The sequence below is a fragment of the Eubalaena glacialis genome, chromosome 2 (genome assembly GCF_028564815.1).
Source record: "Eubalaena glacialis isolate mEubGla1 chromosome 2, mEubGla1.1.hap2.+ XY, whole genome shotgun sequence".
Classification (NCBI taxonomy): domain Eukaryota; kingdom Metazoa; phylum Chordata; class Mammalia; order Artiodactyla; family Balaenidae; genus Eubalaena; species Eubalaena glacialis.
The window spans coordinates 59,746,560-59,765,916 of record NC_083717.1 but is presented as its reverse complement, the minus strand read 5'-3'; the positions used below and the strand labels follow the sequence as shown (position 1 = coordinate 59,765,916).

The 19,357-nt window shown below is 36.1% G+C and overlaps 1 protein-coding gene across 3 annotated transcripts in view; it reads left to right on the top strand.

Moving 5' to 3' along the window:
• The window catches only part of NRG4 (neuregulin 4), a 126,389-nt gene that overhangs the window by 50,990 nt on the left and 56,042 nt on the right, over window positions 1-19,357 (top strand). The gene's annotated exons all lie outside the window — the stretch shown is intronic.

Genomic DNA, 19,357 nt, shown 5'->3' with positions numbered 1-19,357 from the left:
GTACTTGTATAGCTGGCTTTGTGTGAGTTTGGTTGAACAGGATTTAAGGAGGTTATAATAAACCTCTTTTAATATGTGAACGAAAAACAGCACTACCAATAATGTCCATAGATTTTAGCAGAGCTAACATCTAAAGATACTTTGTAGCATGTGCATCAATTACTCTGTTTCTGTTACTTAACTGAAGTGTGAGAGGTATAGAATCTAGATTTAAAATCTTACTAAAGGATAGGAAAGTAAAATTCACAGGAAAAGTGAAAGATATTGGGATTTAGTATGGAGGAGGAGAGGCAGAGAAATAACCTTATAATTATCTCAGGAAGTTTTTAGAAGTTTTCATGGAGGGAATAGTGAGTGACTGTTTTTAAAAATAGGCATTTTTTCCTCTCAGGTAAAAAAGGAAGGGGATAAAGGAACAAATTAGCAATTATTTCTCACCCACCAGGAGCGTCTACATTATTTTACATTTTTAAATCCATTTACTGAGATATAATTTATGTATGACAAACTACATTCATTTTTAATTAATTAATTTCTTTATTTATTTTTGGCTGCATTGGGTCTTTGTTGCTATGCACGGGCTTTCTCTAGTTGTGGCGAGCGGGGGCTACTCTTCGTTGCGGTGTGTGGACTTCTCATTGCAGTGGCTTCTCTTGTTGCAGAGCACTGGCTCTAGGCGTGCAGGCTTCAGTAGTTGTGGTTCGTGGCTCAGTAATTGTGGCTCGCAGGCTCTAGAGCACAGGCTCAGTAGTTGTGGCGCACGGGCTTAGTTGCTCTGCGGCATGTGGGATCTTCCTGGACGAGGGCTCAAACCCGTGTCCCCTGCATTGGCAGGCGGATTCTTAACCACTGCGCCACCAGGGAAGTCCCTACGTTCATTTTAAGTGCATAATTGATGAATTTTGACAAATGTTTATACCCGTGGGACCACCACCACCACAAAATACAGAACATTTCCATTATCCCCCCAAATTTCTTTACTGACCATATTCTTTATTTACATTTTCATGTTTCATTCTCAGAAAAACCTTAGAGAAAAGGGGGAGAGGAGACTTAAGGAAATAGAAAAATAAAGGGAAAATGAAAAATTAACTGACTTGCCAAAAGTCATACAACTAGGAAAAAATTAAAGAAATGGCCTTTGAGTACAACTCCCAGGGTTCACTTAATCTTATGATATATTCCTTCTGGATTCTTTATAAGGGGATATGGCATGTGGCATTCATAGAACAAAACCAAAATGCTTACCAGAAAAAATAAATTTAATAATTAAAAAATAGTAACATTTTGTATCTTGATCTTGGTGTAGCTATATGGGTGAAAAGGCTATCCTTTCTCCGTTGAATTGCCTTTGCATCTTTGTCAAAAATTAATTGACCATATATGTGTGGGTCTACTTCTGGGCTATTCTAAATCACTGATCTGTATTTCTGTCTTTTACCAATATCAAATAGTCTCAATAACTGTAGCTTTATAATAAGTGAAGTCAGGCATTGTGAGTCCTTAACTTTGGTCTTCAGATCTTTAGCCTTCTTTTTAACAGACAGTATTTAATGTTAAAAATTTCCAAATACATTTTAACTCCTTCCTACAAATTTTATAGCCTGTTGTTCAGTACTCAGTTTAAAATTTTTTCCATTATGATTTCTTCTTTAACGTATGGGGTTTTTTTTTGGTTATCCTTTAAGATTTATATCTAATTTAATTGCATTGTAGTCAGAGTATGTGTTCTGTTAAGCTGTATACTTAATACTTGTCTGTATACTAAATGTCTTTTATGCTGCAGTGAATAAGTTGAAAGAAAGAGTTCAGAGTACTGAAATTTGGAGAATCATTGTAATGGGAAGAAATCTAGGGTCTTAGTTCAGGCTACTATAGCAAAATATCATAGACTGGGTAGCTTATAAACAACAGAAATTTATTTCTCACAGTTCTAAAGGCCAGAAGTCTGAGATCAGGGTGCCAGCCTGGTTGGGTTCTGGTGAGTGCCTGCTTCCTGGTTTGCAGATGTACCTGGGTAGAACTTTTGACTGGCAGATTTATTTTCAGGAAGAGCTAGTAAGGAGCCAGCTATCAGACTGCAGAGACAACATATGACAGAATGAGGAGGACCTTCTTCCAGATGTAAGCAAATTACAAACCACAGGCCAGATCGTTTTTGTATGACCCTCAAGCTAAGTATTTTTCTTGCTTTTTAAAGCGTTGTAAAAAAACACATTCAAAAATACGGAAGATTATGCCATACATGGCAGGAAGAGAGAGCTTTCTAGAGCCTCTTTGGACTTTCTTTCAAACCAGCCTCCTCTCATTTTTCTTATCTACTTTCTTTATTTGGTGATTTAGCACAGTGATTTTCTTTTTTTAAGCTAATATTTTAAAGTTGAGGACTACGTGACATCAGTTCGTTAGTGTTTGTTGAGATTTGCTCTGGAGCCTGGTTCATGTACAGTATTTTAAATGGTCTGTGTCTCCTAGAGAAGAATGTATATTCTTTAATTGACAGATGTAGGGTTTTATATATGTACCTTAGATCAAGCTTGTTATAATGTGCTGTTCAAATCTTATATATCCTTACTAATTTTCAATCTTCTTGATTTATCAATAACTGAAGAGTTATGTCAAAATTTCTCACTGTTTTTGGATCTTTAATATCACAATTTCTGTTAATTTTTGCTGAAAATATTTTGAGGCAATGTTATTAAGCCTATATGAATTTAGAATGGTTATGTCTTCTAGTGAAGTATCCCTTTTTATCATGATATAGTGACCTTCTTTATCTCTAATGTTTTTTGCCTTAAAATCTATTTATCTGACATTAATGCAGCTATACTAGCTTTCATTTCTCAGTATTTGACTAATACACATTTTTCTTCCAATTTTTCTATGTGTGTCTGTAAACACGTACAGTTAGTTGAACTTTACCTTTTCTGTCTTTATTGAAATGATTGAGTTTTATTTTTCCACCCTACATTCTATTTATTTTCATTGATATGTCTTGAAATTAATTTAGTTGTGTCTATCTTTTTTTAATGAAAAGAATAGAAAAAACATTCGAATAAATAGTGCATAATGAGTGTAAGTATTATTTGTGAAACTTGTGCTTCAGGTGTGTGTGTGTGCATGTGTTTGGAGTCACATCTATTATTATTTTTTTGATTCAGTGGCTCAATATTATTTTTTTTTAATTGGAGTATAGTTGATTTACAATGTTGTGTTACTTTCTGCTGTACAGCACAGTAAGTCAGTTATACATATACATATATCCACTTATAGTATTTAGTAGAGTTCCCTGTGTTATACAGTAAGTCATTATTAGTTATCTATTTTATGTATAGTAGTGTATATATGTCAATCCCAATCTCCCAATTTATCCCTCCTCCTCTTTGCCCCCTGGTAACCATAAGATTGTTTTCTACATCTGTGACTCTATTTCTGTTTTGTAAATAAGTTCATTTGTACCAACATCTAATTATTTACAAAGTCCTGGATTAAATGGAATTTATCCTTACTTCTGTATCTCTTTGCTCTTTCCTTAGTATTGTTTCTCTCCTGAGGTATTGCAGTAGCCTTCTTTCTTCTATCCTAGTCTCGTTCACAATACTGCTGTAGTTGTCTTTGTCTTTTCTGTTCACAAAATATTTCAAAGGATACAGTGTATCTCCAAATTTCTTAGCCTGGCATTCAAAGCTTTTCATCATATTGGTCTGTTCTGTTGACATCCTCTCCTATTACGTCTTCATACATACCTTGAGTTCTAAACATCCTGAACAACGTGCAGGTCACCAAACATGCTAAGCCTGATTCCATGCTTTGGCATATGTCAGTTCGCCTGCCTGAAGTGCCTTTCCTCCCTTGTCTTTGAAGAGAGCTAATTTATCACTTCTTCTGTGGAGCCTTCTTTGTCTTAACCAGGCAGTTTCATGGACTCTTTCTTTTGTACCCCATAATACCTTGTGCATTTCATGCATACCTTTATTATGCCACTGATTAATATTTTAACTGTTTATTTACTGCCTTCCTCAAAATTGTGAATGCCTTGAGGGCAGAGATTTGCCATCTTTCTGCTTTTTTGTGCCTAGCAAAATAAATAAATGAATAAATAAGTATAATGAAGGAAGGAAAGGAACAAATTATACCTATGTATTGCTGCAAGTAATTACAGAAAATTCAAATTTTAAATTGTTTAGTAAAATGTACTGTGTTATCTTAGCCCTACAAGATCAGTAAATAATTTTTATGCAGTGATTATGGGTGGGTTTTTTTACACCTTTTTTGTGGTTTTCAGTATATTTCATATAAAAAAGAAAATTAGGCAGTATAAATATATTTTACATACTAATTATTAACCGAAGTTGTGAATTTTACTTTATGAAAGTATGATTCTTATTCACCATAACACTTAATCTAAAGGTTTAGGTGAATTCTAGTATTTTTTGAATTATTTTTTATTGTAGTAAAAGATATATAACATAAAACTTACCATTATAACCAGTTTTAAGTGTATAGTTCAGTGACATTAAGTACATTCACATTGTTATGCAACCATCACCACTATCCATCTCCAGAACTTTTTCATCATCCTAAATGGAAATTTGTACCCATTAAACAATAACCTCCCATTTCCCCTCTTTCCAGCGCTGGTAAGCATTGTTTGACTTTGTGGCTCTATGAATTTGACTATCCTAGGTTCCTCAAATAAGTGGACTCATAACAATACTTAGCTTGTATGTCTGTCTTATTTTACTTAGCATGATGACTTCAGGGTTCTTCCATTATAGCATAGTGTAGAATTTCCTTCCTTTTTAAGGATTAATGATATTCCATTGTATGTATGTAACATATTTTGTTTATCCATTCATCCATTGGGGGACATTTGGGTTGTTTTTAACCTCTTGGCTATTCTGAATAATGCTGCTATGAACACGGGTATACAAATATGTCTTCAAGACCCTGCTTTCAATTCTTTTGAGTATATAACCAGGAGTGGGATTGTATGGTAATTCTATGTTTAATTTTTGAGGCACTGCCTTGCTGTTTTCTACAGTGGCTGCACCATGTTACATTCCTACTAGCAATGCACAAAAGTTCCAATTTCTCCACATCCTTGTGAACACTTGTTATTTTCTGTTTTTTTGATAATAGCCTAATGGATGTGAAGCGGTATCTCATTGTGGTTTATTTTATTTTTTTAATTTTTGGCTGCGTTGGGTCTTCATTGCTGCTCCCGAGCTGTCTCTAGTTGTGGCGAGTGGGGGCTACTCTTTGTTGCAGTGTGCAGACTTCTCATTGTGGTGGCTTCTCTTGTTGCGGAGCACGGGCTCTAGGCACGTGGGCTTCAGTAGTTGTGGCACACGGGCTCAGCAGTTGTGGCTCGCGGGCTCTAGAGCACAGCCTCAGTAGTTGTGGCACATGGGCTTAGTTGCTCCGCGGCATGTGGGATCTTCCCAGACCAGGGCTCAAACCCATGTCCCCTGCATTGGCAGGCGGATTCTTAACCACTGCGCCACCAGGGAAGCCCTCACTGTGGTTTTGATTTGCATTTCCCTAATGATTAGACATGTTGAAATCTTCTCATGTGCTTCCTGGCCATTTGTATATCTTCTTTGGAGAAATGTCTATTTAAGTCCTTTGCCTATTTTTGAACTGGGTTGTTTTTTATTTGTTGTTGTTGAGTTTTAGTTCTCTGTACATTCTGGGTATTAACACATCACCAGATGTGTGATTTACAAATATTTTCTCCCATCTTATGAATTGCCTTTTTACACAGTTGATAGTGTCATTTGATGCACAAAACATTTTAATTTTGATCAAGTCCAATTTGTTGGTTTTTTTCTTTTGTTGCCTATGTTATTGGTATCATATCCAAGAAATCCTTGCCAAGTCTATGTCGTGAAGCTTTTGCCTTATGTTATGAAGCCTTTGCCCTATGTTTTCTTCTAAGAGTTTATATAGTTTTAGGTCTTATGTTTAGGGCTTTTTGTATTTTTAGTTAATTTTTATATATGGTGTAAGGTAAGGTCTTTTGCATATGACTATCCAGTTTTCCTAGCACCATTTGTTGAAAAGACTGCTCTTTCCCCATTGAATGGTCCTGGCACCCTTGTTGAATTGACCGTGTATGTGAGGGTTTATTTTGGGGCTCTCTATTCCATTGGTCTATATGTTTGTCCTTATGCCAGTATCATATTGTTTTGATTACTTAGCTTTGTAGTAAGTTTTGAACTTGGGAAGTGTTAGTCCTCTAACTTTGTTCTTCACAATTGTTTTGTCTATGCAGGGTCCCTTGAAATTCCATATGAATTTTAGAATCAGTTTTCTTGTTTCTGTGGAAAACATCTATTTGGTTTTTAATCAGATTGTCTTGAGTACTTATATAGGTAGTTATTTTTTAATGTGTCAGACATTTTGTGTGAAAACTGTAGAGATATTTTAAGGTTTTTGATGGTATTATCTTCTTTTAGAGAGGATTTACATAAGATTCTGACAAGTGGTTAGAGGCACTAGTAATCATAGATTACCTAATCCAATCAGTGGTTGAGATTGTTGAAAGCCAGGGCTTCAGCTGCTGTGTAGAAACTAGTCTGTCTGGTTTACCATTTTGTCTAATTTAAATTTTGGAAGCAGCTTCTCAACTTCCAAAAAATCCTGCAAGGATTTTAACTGGGATTGAATCTTTAGGTCAAATATGAGAATTGGCCTCAAATAAAGTTGAGGACTTCCAATTCATGAACATGTTATATACCTTGATTTTATGTCTTCTTTTTTTTTTTCTTTTTTTTTCTATAACATCTTTATTGGAGTATAATTTTTTACAATGTTGTGATTTTATGTCTTCTTACATTTCTTTCAGCAGTATCAATTTTTTAGTCTTGGTGTTGTGATCTTGCATATATTTCATTAGTTTTTAAAAATACATATTTTAATGTTTTTGGATGGCATTTTCAATGGCATTAAAAAAATTCATTTTCCAAATGCTAACTGCTTGTGTGTGGAAATAAAATTATTTTTATACTGATTTTATGTGTAATGATCTTGCTGAATTCACATATGAATTATGATAATTGTGTGTCTAAATAGTCCTAAAGAATCTGCAATCTTGTCATCTTTGAAAATGGCAGTTATACTTCTATCAAATCTTTATACCTTTTATTTACTTTGTTTCCTGCTGTAATGTAGTGGCTAGAATCTGTAGTATATTTGTTGAATAGAAGTGGTGAGAGCGCTCATCCTTGTCTTGTTTCTGACCTCAAGGAAAGAAAGCTCAATATTTCATTTTTTTTTTTTTTTAAATAAATTTATTTATTTATTTATTTTTGGGTGTGTTGGGTCTTCGTTTCTGTGCGAGGGCTTTCTCCAGTTCCGGCGAGCGGGGGCCACTCTTCATCGCGGTGCGCGGGCCTCTCACTGTCACAGCCTCTCTTGTTGCGGAGCACGGGCTCCAGACGCGCAGGCTCAGCAGTCGTGGCTCACGGGCCTAGCCGCTCTGTGGCATGTGGGATCTTCCCAGACCAGGGCTCGAACCCGTGTGCCCTGCATTGGCAGGCAGATTCTTAACCACTGCGCCACCAGGGAAGCCCCTCATTTTTAAGTATATCAACTGTAGGTTTTTTGTTGATATCTTTTAACAGATTAAGGAAGTTCCCTTCTATTCTTTGCTGAGAGTTTTATCATAAATGTGTTTTATATTGTATTAAATGCTTTTTCTGTGCCTATCAAAATGGTCATATGATTTTCTTCTTTTATTTGACTAATGTAGTAAATTATATTAATTTTTTACAGCTTGATATGGTATATTTAAGGTATATTTTATACCTATATTAAAGCATATTTAAAGAATACATATTTAAAATGTACAGTGTGAGTTTTGACATAAGTATGGAGCTATGAAACCACATGCGTAATCAAGATAATGAAAATATCCATAATCTCAAAGTTTCCTAATTCCCCTTTGTAATTCATCTCTTCCTACCATCCCTGTGTTCTCAAGTAAATGCTGATTTGCTTCTTGTCACTATTGATTGATTTTGCAGTGGCTAGAATTTTATATAGTAAATGGAATTATACACTGTGAACTCTTTATAGGGTAATGCTAGCCTCATAGAATGAGTTGGAAAGTTGTTCCCATCTCTCCAGTTTTCTGGAAGAGTTTATGTAGGGTTTGTAATATTTCTTTCTTAAATATTTGGTTGAATTTAAAAATGAAGCCATCTGGGCCTGGAGTTTTACTTGTGGGAAGATTCTTAAATATAAATTCAGTGCCTTTAATAGATGTAAAGTTAAAGTTATCTGTTTCTTCTTGAGTAATCTTTGGTAGTTTGTGTCTTTCAAGGAATAATTCCATTTCATTTAAGTAGTTAAATTTATTGGCATAAAGTCATTCTTGATATTCCCTAATTTAGTATAAAAAATTTAAATTGGTAAAAAGAATTCCTATAAAGAATACAGGAATAGAAGATGCAGGGAGCAGCCACTGCCTCTAAGCTGAGGGAGAGTACTCAAGAAAGGAAAAAACTTGGGGGATGCTCCATCAATGCTGAGATTCAGATCTTGATGGAGAGAGTTTGGCTATGGCCTACTAGATGGTGGAGAAATTCTCAGGCCAAGGCTATTAAGCAGAAATCACCCGTTGGGTTGCTGGTGAGTCTTACTGGGAGGCTGCTTGCTAGTGTGTGAGCAAGACCTGTTGGGGTGCTGCTGAAACTTTCTGGAGGGTATAATTCCATAAAGTGTATAACTGGGTATACCACCAGAAGCCTCCAACTGGCCATCGCACCATAGGAGCAAGAAAAAAAATCCCTTCTTACGGTGTCCTTCCAGTGCTCTCTACTGACAAGGCCTAACATTATGCCAGCTGGCAATGGAGAAATAGTATACTTTCAAGCCCAAGTTTCACAAAGCTTGGACAAAGTCTAGATTTAGAGGTGAGAGGCAGTAAATTGATAACTGGCATATCCCTCCTTTGGCTACCCTATGTACATCTTACACTCACTTGAACTTCCACACACCAAGGAATTCTCATACTTTCCCCAAATTAATTCAGTCCCAACAGTAATTGTTTTTATAGCTGACAATACTAATTACTCCTCAGATTTAGTCATAGTGCAACTGAATATACTGTAATATAAAGACTAATGGCTAAGTTTAACCTCCAGTAATGGTAAGATGGAGAATGAAAAGAAAATGGTTAATATCTCCAAATAAATACATACATATAACAAGCAGAAAAGATACATATTACAATCTTTTTGTAATTAATTTGTTATAAGACCATAGGTGATATCTATGGCTTCCTTCTCCACTACCCATTCCATATTCCACTTGTCTTCAGCCATCACATCAGTAGATTTCTTACCAAGTGGAGTAACCCAAACCTTCTTTCCTGAGGGATCTGAGTCCTCAGTACTCCAGCCTTTTTTTTTGATTGCTGTAATTTGCCATTAACCTGCACTATTGAGAACTGACATAGAATATTAAGAGGCATCCCAGAGAATTCCCTGGGTTCCAGGTATAGTCTTCCTTTTCCCCATTATATGCCAATAGCCCAATTTCCTCTTGATAGTTGGGATCAACCGCTGAAGCCAATAGAGTAACCCCCTCTTCTTCCTTTTGGTTCAGTTGCATGTGGAGCCCCAAATGACCATGTGGAAGTCTTACCTTTCAATTCAGTAGACCATTTGTGTATTCCTTGATGGAATCGTTATCCTCTTTGGGCCTAGCATCTCTGAACTTCATAGGCATGAAGTTCAAAATTGTAAGGTGAGAATAAAATTCAGCAAGTGGGTTGTTGGGTATAATAGTGAGTGAAGCCACTATCAATTCCACCTCTTGATTCCCAGACCCATGCATTCTAACTGTGGGGGAGACAGCACCATATACAATGATCTCTGTCTGATTCAAAGCACATAACCAAATCCTGTAAAATGGAACCCCATCCTTTCAGCTTTTTTTTTCTCCCATTAGTTTTATTTCATTTTTAATTAGGCCAGATGCTTCTAAGTGATAGCATATGTGGTAAAACCATTTTCATTCCATGGATATGAACTCAGAGCGGCACTTCCTTAGAAATGAGTTCCATGATCAGAAGCAGTGTTATGGAATACTGTGATGGTAGATAAGGCATTCTGTGAGTCCTTGGATGTTTGTGCTGGCAGACCATTATGAACAAGGAAGGCAGATCCATATTTGGAATATGTGTCATTTCCAGTGAGAACAAATCTCTGCCCTCCTCTGTGATGGAAAATGTACCATGTAACCAACCCACCACCGAGTAGCTGACTGTTCCCCCAGAAAATAGTTCCATATCAGGGACTCAGTGTTGGTCTCTTTGTTGGCAGACTTGGCACTCAGTAGTAGCATTAGCCAAGTCAGCGTTGGTGAAGGGAAGTCCATGTTGTTGAACCCATTCATATCCTCCACTCTGCCACTATGGTCACTTTGTTACTGGACCCTTTAAGCAAGCACTAGGACAGCTTGGGAAAGAGGGTGACTGACAGAGCATGTCATTTTGATTTAGAGCACATCACCTTATTATTAAGAGCACCCTCTGCAGTGAAGGCCATTTGATATGCAGTCACATGGGAACCAAATATCTTCACAGTCTGTGCCCATTCTGAAATATCCATCTACCTACTTCTCCACATTTTCTTGTCACCTATCTTCTATTCTTGTTACTTCCTTCCCTGACCATACAGCCAAATTGTTAACAACTGCCCATGGATCTATATAGATCTGTAGAGCAACTGCCCGTGGATCCATGCTTCTCGCCGTCTTTTTAGACAAAGTGGATAGGCAATGTACTGCTCAGAGTTCTGCCCACTGGGAGGATTTTCCTTTATCACTGAATATTAGTCACCCCTGAGTAGGGGTGTAATGCTGTAACTGTCCACTTTCAGCACCAGCATATTGTACAGACCCATTTATAAACTAGGCTTGAATATTTGCTTCCTTTGCTAGTTATTAGAAACTCCTCAGGAGACTATAAGCATAGATTTGAGAAGAGGTAACACAACAGGAGTCAGAGTCTGAACTACTTGCTCCTGTAACTTATTGTACCTTATGGATTTGCCTATACTTGGTCTCTTATATGCCATTTCCATTTGACAATGAATTGTTTATGCTCAAACACAGCTAGTTGAGTCACACAGCACCCAGTTCATGATGGGAAGCTCAGACCATATGGTCATCTGATGTCTCATGGTGGCATCACCCATAGTCTATGTGACCTACACAGGAGAGCAACCACGGAGCTCCTCAAAGATACAGGTGCTGCCCTCACTAATGAATTTACCAATGCCTTAGTGACAGGAGTGCCTTCTACGCCTTCTTGGGAGATATAGTGGTGAGGTGGTCATGTAGCTCACACACGATAAATCCACTCCAGCACTCCTAACCCTAAGATTTCATGCTCCCTCATGTACAGCATGCCATAGGAGCTCCAGCATTTTATTTTCATTAAATGTAGGCTACTGAGTCCAAGTTTCAGTCAACCAACCAAGCTGTTAGCTCATACAATGGGAAGAAGCTCTAACACATTAAATCCAGAATCTCTAGTAAGTGCACCCATATCAATAAACTTATCCCTCTTTGGTCTTTTCTTAGAATCTACTCCTGCACATATTCCCCAGGATACACACACACACACACACACACAATAATGTAATTCTTCTGGTATATAAGCTTTCTCCTCTTGGGTCATAGTGTATACATTATTTTTGGAGTATGCTGACGTTTGACCCTAGTTATTGGCCTAGTAGAAATAAGGGTTGATTTTGGTGGGTCTTGAGGAGAACGAGTGTCCCCTTGCCAGGCATTTGCCCCATGTAAAGTTATCACAGAGTTCTTTAAACAAAGGAAAGCTACTTTCCTCAGACACAGGAAGGCCAGCTACTTCCACAATTAAGGGACTAGGGTATTTGAGATTGCCAATTTCATCTTGCCTACCAGATGTCCCCATTTCAAGTTTTAAGGGCTCATTCTTTATCAATCAGTGCCCTGTTATTCACATAAGAAGCTTGGAAAGACCATAAACTCAACTAGTATTGTAATTCAATAGCCTGAACTAAGTAAATTTCACATTAGATTTTCAGCAAAATCAGCTCTGTGGCTATAAGAAATGGATTATTTTAGGGCGGCTATGAGAGCTTTTTAGTTCCCAGACTCGGATTTGAGTTTATCATTTTCTTTCTATAAGTGCTCTAGTGCATTCAAGACAATCTATCCCATACCTTGTCCTATGGTCAACATTACTGCCATAATACCTAAGAGCTCTTAAGTTACTTCAATTGGTACAATTACAATGAATTGTAATTCATCACAATTAATTGTGTTGCTACTGCGTGCTATGGATTAATAGCCTCCCATTTCCTGTTGTCAGGGAGTTTATTCCTACACTTAAACCTAAGGGCATGACCAGATCAATCCCAAAATCTTATCCTTAAGGTTCTATCTCCTGCCATCACACCCAGTACCAATTCTGTTTTAGTTAGGTTCAGTCAGGAGACAGGAACCAAAACAGTAACTTGAACAGTAATCTGAGTATTAAATATAGAGAGAATTATTAAATATGTAAAAGAGGATTAGCTTCTAAGAAGGGTATAGTGAAACCTAAAGAATACAGGAATAACAGGTGAAGAGAGCAGCCACTACCTCTAGCCTGAGAGAGCGTACCTAAGGAAGAAACAAACTTAGAGAACACCTTACCCAATACCCCAGTTGTGGTTCAGACCTTCTTGAAGAGGGTAGGGCAGTGTCTTACTGGATGGGGAAGAAGCTTGCCAAGGTACCTTAGGCCAGTGTTGATGACCTTTCTTCTTTCTTAAATAAACATCTAGTGCTATAATTTCTTCTGAAAGCACTGTTGTTGTTTTTTTCTTTTTTGGCTGCCTTGTTGCTGCACACAGGCTTTCTCTAGTTGTAGCATGCGAGGGCTACTCTTCATTGCAGCGCATGGGTTTCTCACTGCGGTGGCTTCTCTTGTTGCAGAGCATTGGCTCTAGGTGCGCAAGCTTCAGTAGTTGCAGCACGTGGGCTCAGTACTTGTGGCACATGGGCTCTAGGGTGCACAGGCTTCAGCAGTTGTGGCACACGGGCTCAGTAGTTGTCTCTTGCAGGCTCTAGAGCGCAGGCTCAGTAGTTGTGGTGCGTGGGCTCAGTAGTTGTGGCTCGCGGGCTCTAGAGCGCAGGCTCAGTAGTTGTGGTGCATGGGCTTAGTTGCTCCACAGCATGTGGGATCTTCCTGGACCAGGGATCGAACCCATGTTCCCTGCATTGGCAGGTGGATTCTTAACTACTGCGCCACCAGGGAAGTCAGAAGTCCCCTGAAAACACTGTTTTAGTTCCCATTATTTTTGATATGTTGTGTTTTCATTTTCATTTAGTTTATTTACTTTCTAATTTCCCTGTGATTTCTTCTTTGACTCATAAGTGTGTTGTTTAGTTTCCAAAGACTTGGGGATTTTCTAGACACTTTTGTATTATTGATTTTTAATTTAATGCTACTATGTTCACATTTTATACTTTGTATGATTTGAATTCCTTTAAATTTATTGAGCCTTGTTTTAGGCTCATAATATGTCTAGCATATCTATCATTTACCATGTTCCATGCACACTTGAAAAGTACATGTATTTCTGATTTTAATGAGTGGAGTGTTTGATAAATGCCAATTAGATCATATTAATTGATAGTGTTCAGGTTTCTATATTTTTACTGACATTCTATCTATTCCACTGAAATTCACAACTGTAGTTGTGGATTTTTCTATTTGTTGTTTCTTCTATTGGTTTATGTTTCATGTATTTTGAAGCTTTGCTATTAGGTGCAAAAGCAATTTAGGATTGTTATGTTCTCTTGATGAATCGGCTCCTTGATCCTTAGAAAGTGACTCTCTTTATCCCTAGTAATAATCTTTGCTCTATGCCTGCTTTGTCTGATTTTAACATAGACATTCCAGCTTTCTTCCCCTTAGTTTTAGCATGGTATATATTTTTCCATTTTTTAATTTTAAGCCTATTTATGTCTTTATATTTTAAGTGAATTTCCTTTTGACAGCATATAATTGGATTTTTAAAATCCAATGGACAATCTCTGCCTTTTAACTAGATTGTTTAGACTATCTACAATTAATGTAGTCATTGATACAATTGGGTTTAAATCTGCTGTTTTGCTCTTTGTTTTCTACTAGTCCCTTCTGTTCTTTGTTCCCTTTTTCCTCTTTTTCTGCCTTCTTTCAGATGGAATGTTTTTGTAATTCCACTTAATTCCCTTTGAATCAGCTACAGTCTCTTTGCTTTTGTTTTTTTTTGGTGGTGGTTTTTGGGTTTTATAGTACATCTTATCATCGTCTACTTTCAATTAATATTATACTACTTCAATTATAATATAAAAACCTTTCAATAGTACACTTATATTTCCCCTCTTTTGGTCTTTCTGCTATTATTGCCATATACTTTAAGTCATTATATGTTATAAACCACACAATACATTATTATTATTTTTGGCATTAACAGGAAATCAACTCTTAAAGAGATTTATAACATATGAAAAAAAAAACTCACTCTATATCTTTCCTTAACATGATCGTACTTTCTTCCACCTTTTTGGACATATGGGATAATTTGTAATAGCTGTTTTAATATCTTTGTTCACTAATTCTGTCCTGTGTCACGTCTGGGTTTGTTGTGTTGTTTGTATTTATTTAAATAATTTTGAGCTTTTTCCTAGGATGTTGTTAATTTATTTGAAAACAGTATGATCCTTCAGATTTGCTTTTTAAACTTGGTGAGATTAGAGAAATTTTTAATCTAGTTAATAATTTACCCCCACTACTGAGCCAATGCCATTCTGAATACACTACCTGATACCCGTGTATTACAAGGTTTCTCTGTTCTGGCTGCCGGGAGCATGAACTGTTCAACCCTGTGTGAATTTCATGAATTTTTCCACCTGCTTTTTTCCAGTGTTTTCTTTTTTTTCTCCAACCTTGATTGTTTTCCTTATGTGTGTGCTGATCGGTATTCAGTTGAAGACTTAAGTAGAACCCTCTGAAGATCTGTGGAGTTTTCTCTCTCTGGGCAGTTCTCTATATGGTGATGTGCCATGTGAATTTTAGCTTCCTTGGCCTCCTCAGATCCTAAACTCTGTCCCTCAAATCAGGAAGACCCATTTCCACCTGAATACCCCTCCCTGTGCTGTGGCTTGGAAATTTTCTCCAGCCAGTAAACTGTGGTAATCATAGAGTTTACCTCATTTATTACCCTTCTCTCAGGGATCACCATCCTGTGCTGCCTCTTGTCCACTATGTGTAAACTATGTTTTATATTTTTGTCTTTATTTTTTAGTTGCTTAAGGTAAGAGGATAAATTTAGTACCTATTACTCCATCATGGCTGAACAGAAGTCTCTACATTGATTGTCAAATGTTTAACCAATCCTGCATTCCTGTGATAAACCCCGTTTATTTATGTTATTCTTTTTATATATTACTAGACTTGATTTTCAAGTATTTTGTTTAGGATTTGTGCATGTGTATTCAAGAGAATATTGGCCTGTAATTTTCTTTCTTCTAATACCCTTTCTGGGTTTTGGTATCAAGGTTATACAAGTCTTATAAATTGAATTTGGTAGTGTTCCCTTTTTCTCTAGTCTCTTGACAGAATTTGTGTAAAATTGGTATTATTTATTTGCTAAATGCTTAGAAGAATTTATAAGTGAGACCATCTGACAATAGCACTTTCTTTGTGAGACAGTTTTAAATTGTATACTTAGTATCTTTAACAGAAACAGGAAATTCAGCTTTTCTGTTTATTCAAGTGCTAGTTTTGATAAGTTGTATTTAAGGAATTTTTCCATTTCATAAGATGTCAAATGTGTTGGCATAATGTTGTTTATATTATTCTCTTATTACCTTTTAAACATCTGAAGAGTCTGTAGTGATGTTCACCTTTTAATTTCTGATGTAGACGTTTTGTGTTTTTTCTTTCTTTCCTAGTGGTTTATTTATTAATTTTTTCAAAACCAATTTTAAGCTCTGTTGATTTTTCTCAATTGCATTTTTGTTTTCTATTTCATTGATTTTTTTTTTCCATTGAAACTTTTCAATTAGAAATTTACCTCAGTCCCCATCCCAAATCACATAACTTCAAGTCAGTTCAGCCCTTAGACTGAGCCTCATGACCAATTGTTTTTACATAGAAGAAATCAAATGGTGTAGTCAACTTTTTCCATTTAACATTATCTCATAAATGCTTTTTTACATTGCATCGTCTTCTTGACAGTGATCACTTTAATGTCATTTTTTAATGAAGTATAGTTGACATACAACATTCCATTCGTTTCAGGTGTACAACATAATGATTCGACATTCATATGCATGAATCTGGATGTCCTTGTCCTTCCTTCGGTTAGGGAAGTTTCAGCCATTGTTTCTTTGAATAAACGTTCTGCCCCTTTTTCTCTCTCTTCTCCTTCTGGGACCCGTACAATGTGATTATTCTACTTGATGTTGTCCCATTGGTCCTTTAAGCTGTCTTCACTTTTTAAAATCTTTTCTCTTTTTGCTGCTCTGGTTTGGTGAGTTCCACTGCCCTGTATTCCAGACCACTGATTATTTCTCCTTCATCTAATCTGCTTTTGAACCCCTCTAGTGTATTTTTTAATTCATTTATTGTATTCTTCAGCTCTGTGACTTCTCTTTGGTATTTTCTTATATTTTCCCTTTCTTTGTTGAAGTTCTCTCTGTGTTTATCCATTCTTCTCCCAAGTTTGGTGAACTCATTGTTGGATGTTATTGCTTGCACAATGCTGAAGTATATAACCTTGTACATAAATCTGCACATGTATGAAGTTATTTATCTGTAAAATAAATTCCTGGAAGTGAGATTTCTGGGCTAAAGGTATATACATTTGTGATTTTAATAGGTGTTGCCAAATTGTTCTCTGTGGGGATTATAATACCATTTTGAACTCCCACCAGTAATGTATTTGAGTACTTGTTTCCCTTGCAACAGAGTTGTCAAACTTCTGGATTTTTGCCAATATAATAGATAAAATCATGGTATCTCAGTGTTCTTTTCACTTATATTTTCCTAATTATAAGTAAAGTCAGGCACCTTTCATTGTTTAAATATTAATTATCTTTTTTGATAAGTATTTGTTCACATATTTGCTTATTTTTAAAAATTGTGTTATCGATCATTTTCTTTTTATTTCTAGAACTTTTCTTATATTAGGGAGATTAGCCTTTTCTGTGTAATATTAATTTAAAATAATTATTTATAGTTTATTATGTTTCTTTTTACCTAGCCTATGGTGTTTATTTTTCCATGCAGTAATTTTTTTGTTTGTCTGCAGTCAAAATTTTCAATCTTTGTTTTCTTAAACTTCAAGTTTAAGTCATACTTAGAAAAGCCTTTCCTATTCCAAAGTTATAAAGAATTTTCCCATGTTTATTTCAGGTTCTTTTTGTTTAATTAAATATTTTTTCTATTTGGAATACATATATGGTGTGAGGTATGGATCCAGATTTATCTTCTTCAATATAGCTACCCAGTCCTTCCAATATTTGATTTAAATGTCATAATCCCCATTAGAATGTCATCCTCATGAGGGCAGGAATTTTTATTCATATGTTTACTGCTAGAATAGTGCCTGAAACATAGTAGGTACTCAATAATTATTTATTAAATGCACGAATTCCCCCACTGATGTGAAATGCCAACTTTCTTATATACTAAGTTTCATATGTATTTAAATTCTTACTGGAATTTCTCTCATTTTCCTTTGGTCTGTCCATCTGTTCATGTGCCACCACACCCCTAACCATCCTTGCTTTTTAATTTTTTCATATGAACTTCAGAATTAATTTGTCTGTCCAGAAAGAAAAACTGTGGACTTTTTGAGGGGGTAATTGCATTAGTTTGATATATTCACATAAGGAAAAATTTTTTTATAGTGCTGAGTCTTTTTATCCAAGAACAGTACATATCTTCTTACTTATTCAAATCCTCTTTTGTGTCTTTCAGGGGTGTTTAAAAAACATTTTATATAGGTTTTGCACATTTCTCTAGTTTTTTCCTATAGATTTTATTTTTTGCTACAAATGTAAATCAATTTTTATACATAAACTTAATAAGTATCATGTTACTTCTATATTTAAAACTCTTCAGTGACTCTCCATCTCTCTCAGATAAAGATCAGAGGCCTATAAAACCCTAATGATATGGCCACAGTATTTCTCTGCCCTCATATCCTTCTCCTCTCCTGTTGTTCAATCTACTTCAGCCACACGGACATCCTTGCTGTTCCTCAATGCCAAGAAAATTCCTGACCATAAGATAATGTCCTGGTTTTTCTTTCTGTGTGGAATGCTCTCCCCCAGGATATCCTTATGGCTAACTCCCTCACATCCTTCATGTCTTCACTGTCAACTTCTGGATGAAGCCTCCCAGACCACTTTTTTAAAAAAATGAAACCTATTCTTCTCCCACTTCCACTCTTTCTTTCTCCAAATCTCTTATCATCTACTAACATGCTATATGATTTTTTATTTACTTTTTTTATTATTAGTATCTCCTCAAGCTAGATTATAAACTCCATGGGGTTTTTTTTAATTTAAAAATTTAAGAATTTTTATTTTATTCAATGATGTTTCCCATGCATCTAGAACAGGCATGGAGTAAGCACTGAATAATTATCTATTGAATGAGTAACTACCCTGCTGAATTCTTTTATTGTTCGTAATATTTTTTTCAGTTGATTCTCTTGGCTTTCCCATCATGTATGGTGGAAATTGATAAAGTAGAGTGATCTGATACCCAACTCAAGCATTATATTTTCTGTGAAGTTTTTCCAAGTAGAATTAACTGTTCTCCATTTTGCACCCTGTGGCAGAGCCTTTTAGTGTTCAATAAGTATCTGTGGGGTCCTCTACATTTCCCAGCCTCACTTACCATTAGGTTGGGTCCACGTGATTGAGTTCTGGGACAGTATGCTTGCTATGGGAAGGGATTCAGGCCACTTCGAAACCTGGCCCCAAACAACCATCTCCTGAAAAACTCCAGCCTGTCTTTTTCCTGCCTCAGTGACCTTGGAGGCCATGTTTTCCAGTTAGCAGATTTAAGAGATGGAGACGTGCTGCCTGTCACTGGGCATTAGACTGTAATGTAAACAAGAAATAAAACACTTTTCTTGTATTAAGCCACCAATATTTGAGGGTTTACCTTAAATGGCAGCTAGTATTAATTTTACTGACTATTATATGCTCACGTTGTACTCAGACATGTTTCAGACATCTTTATAACTCTTTACTTCACTTAATGATTTATGTATATGCTGCTCCCTAATAGAATATAAGCTCCTTG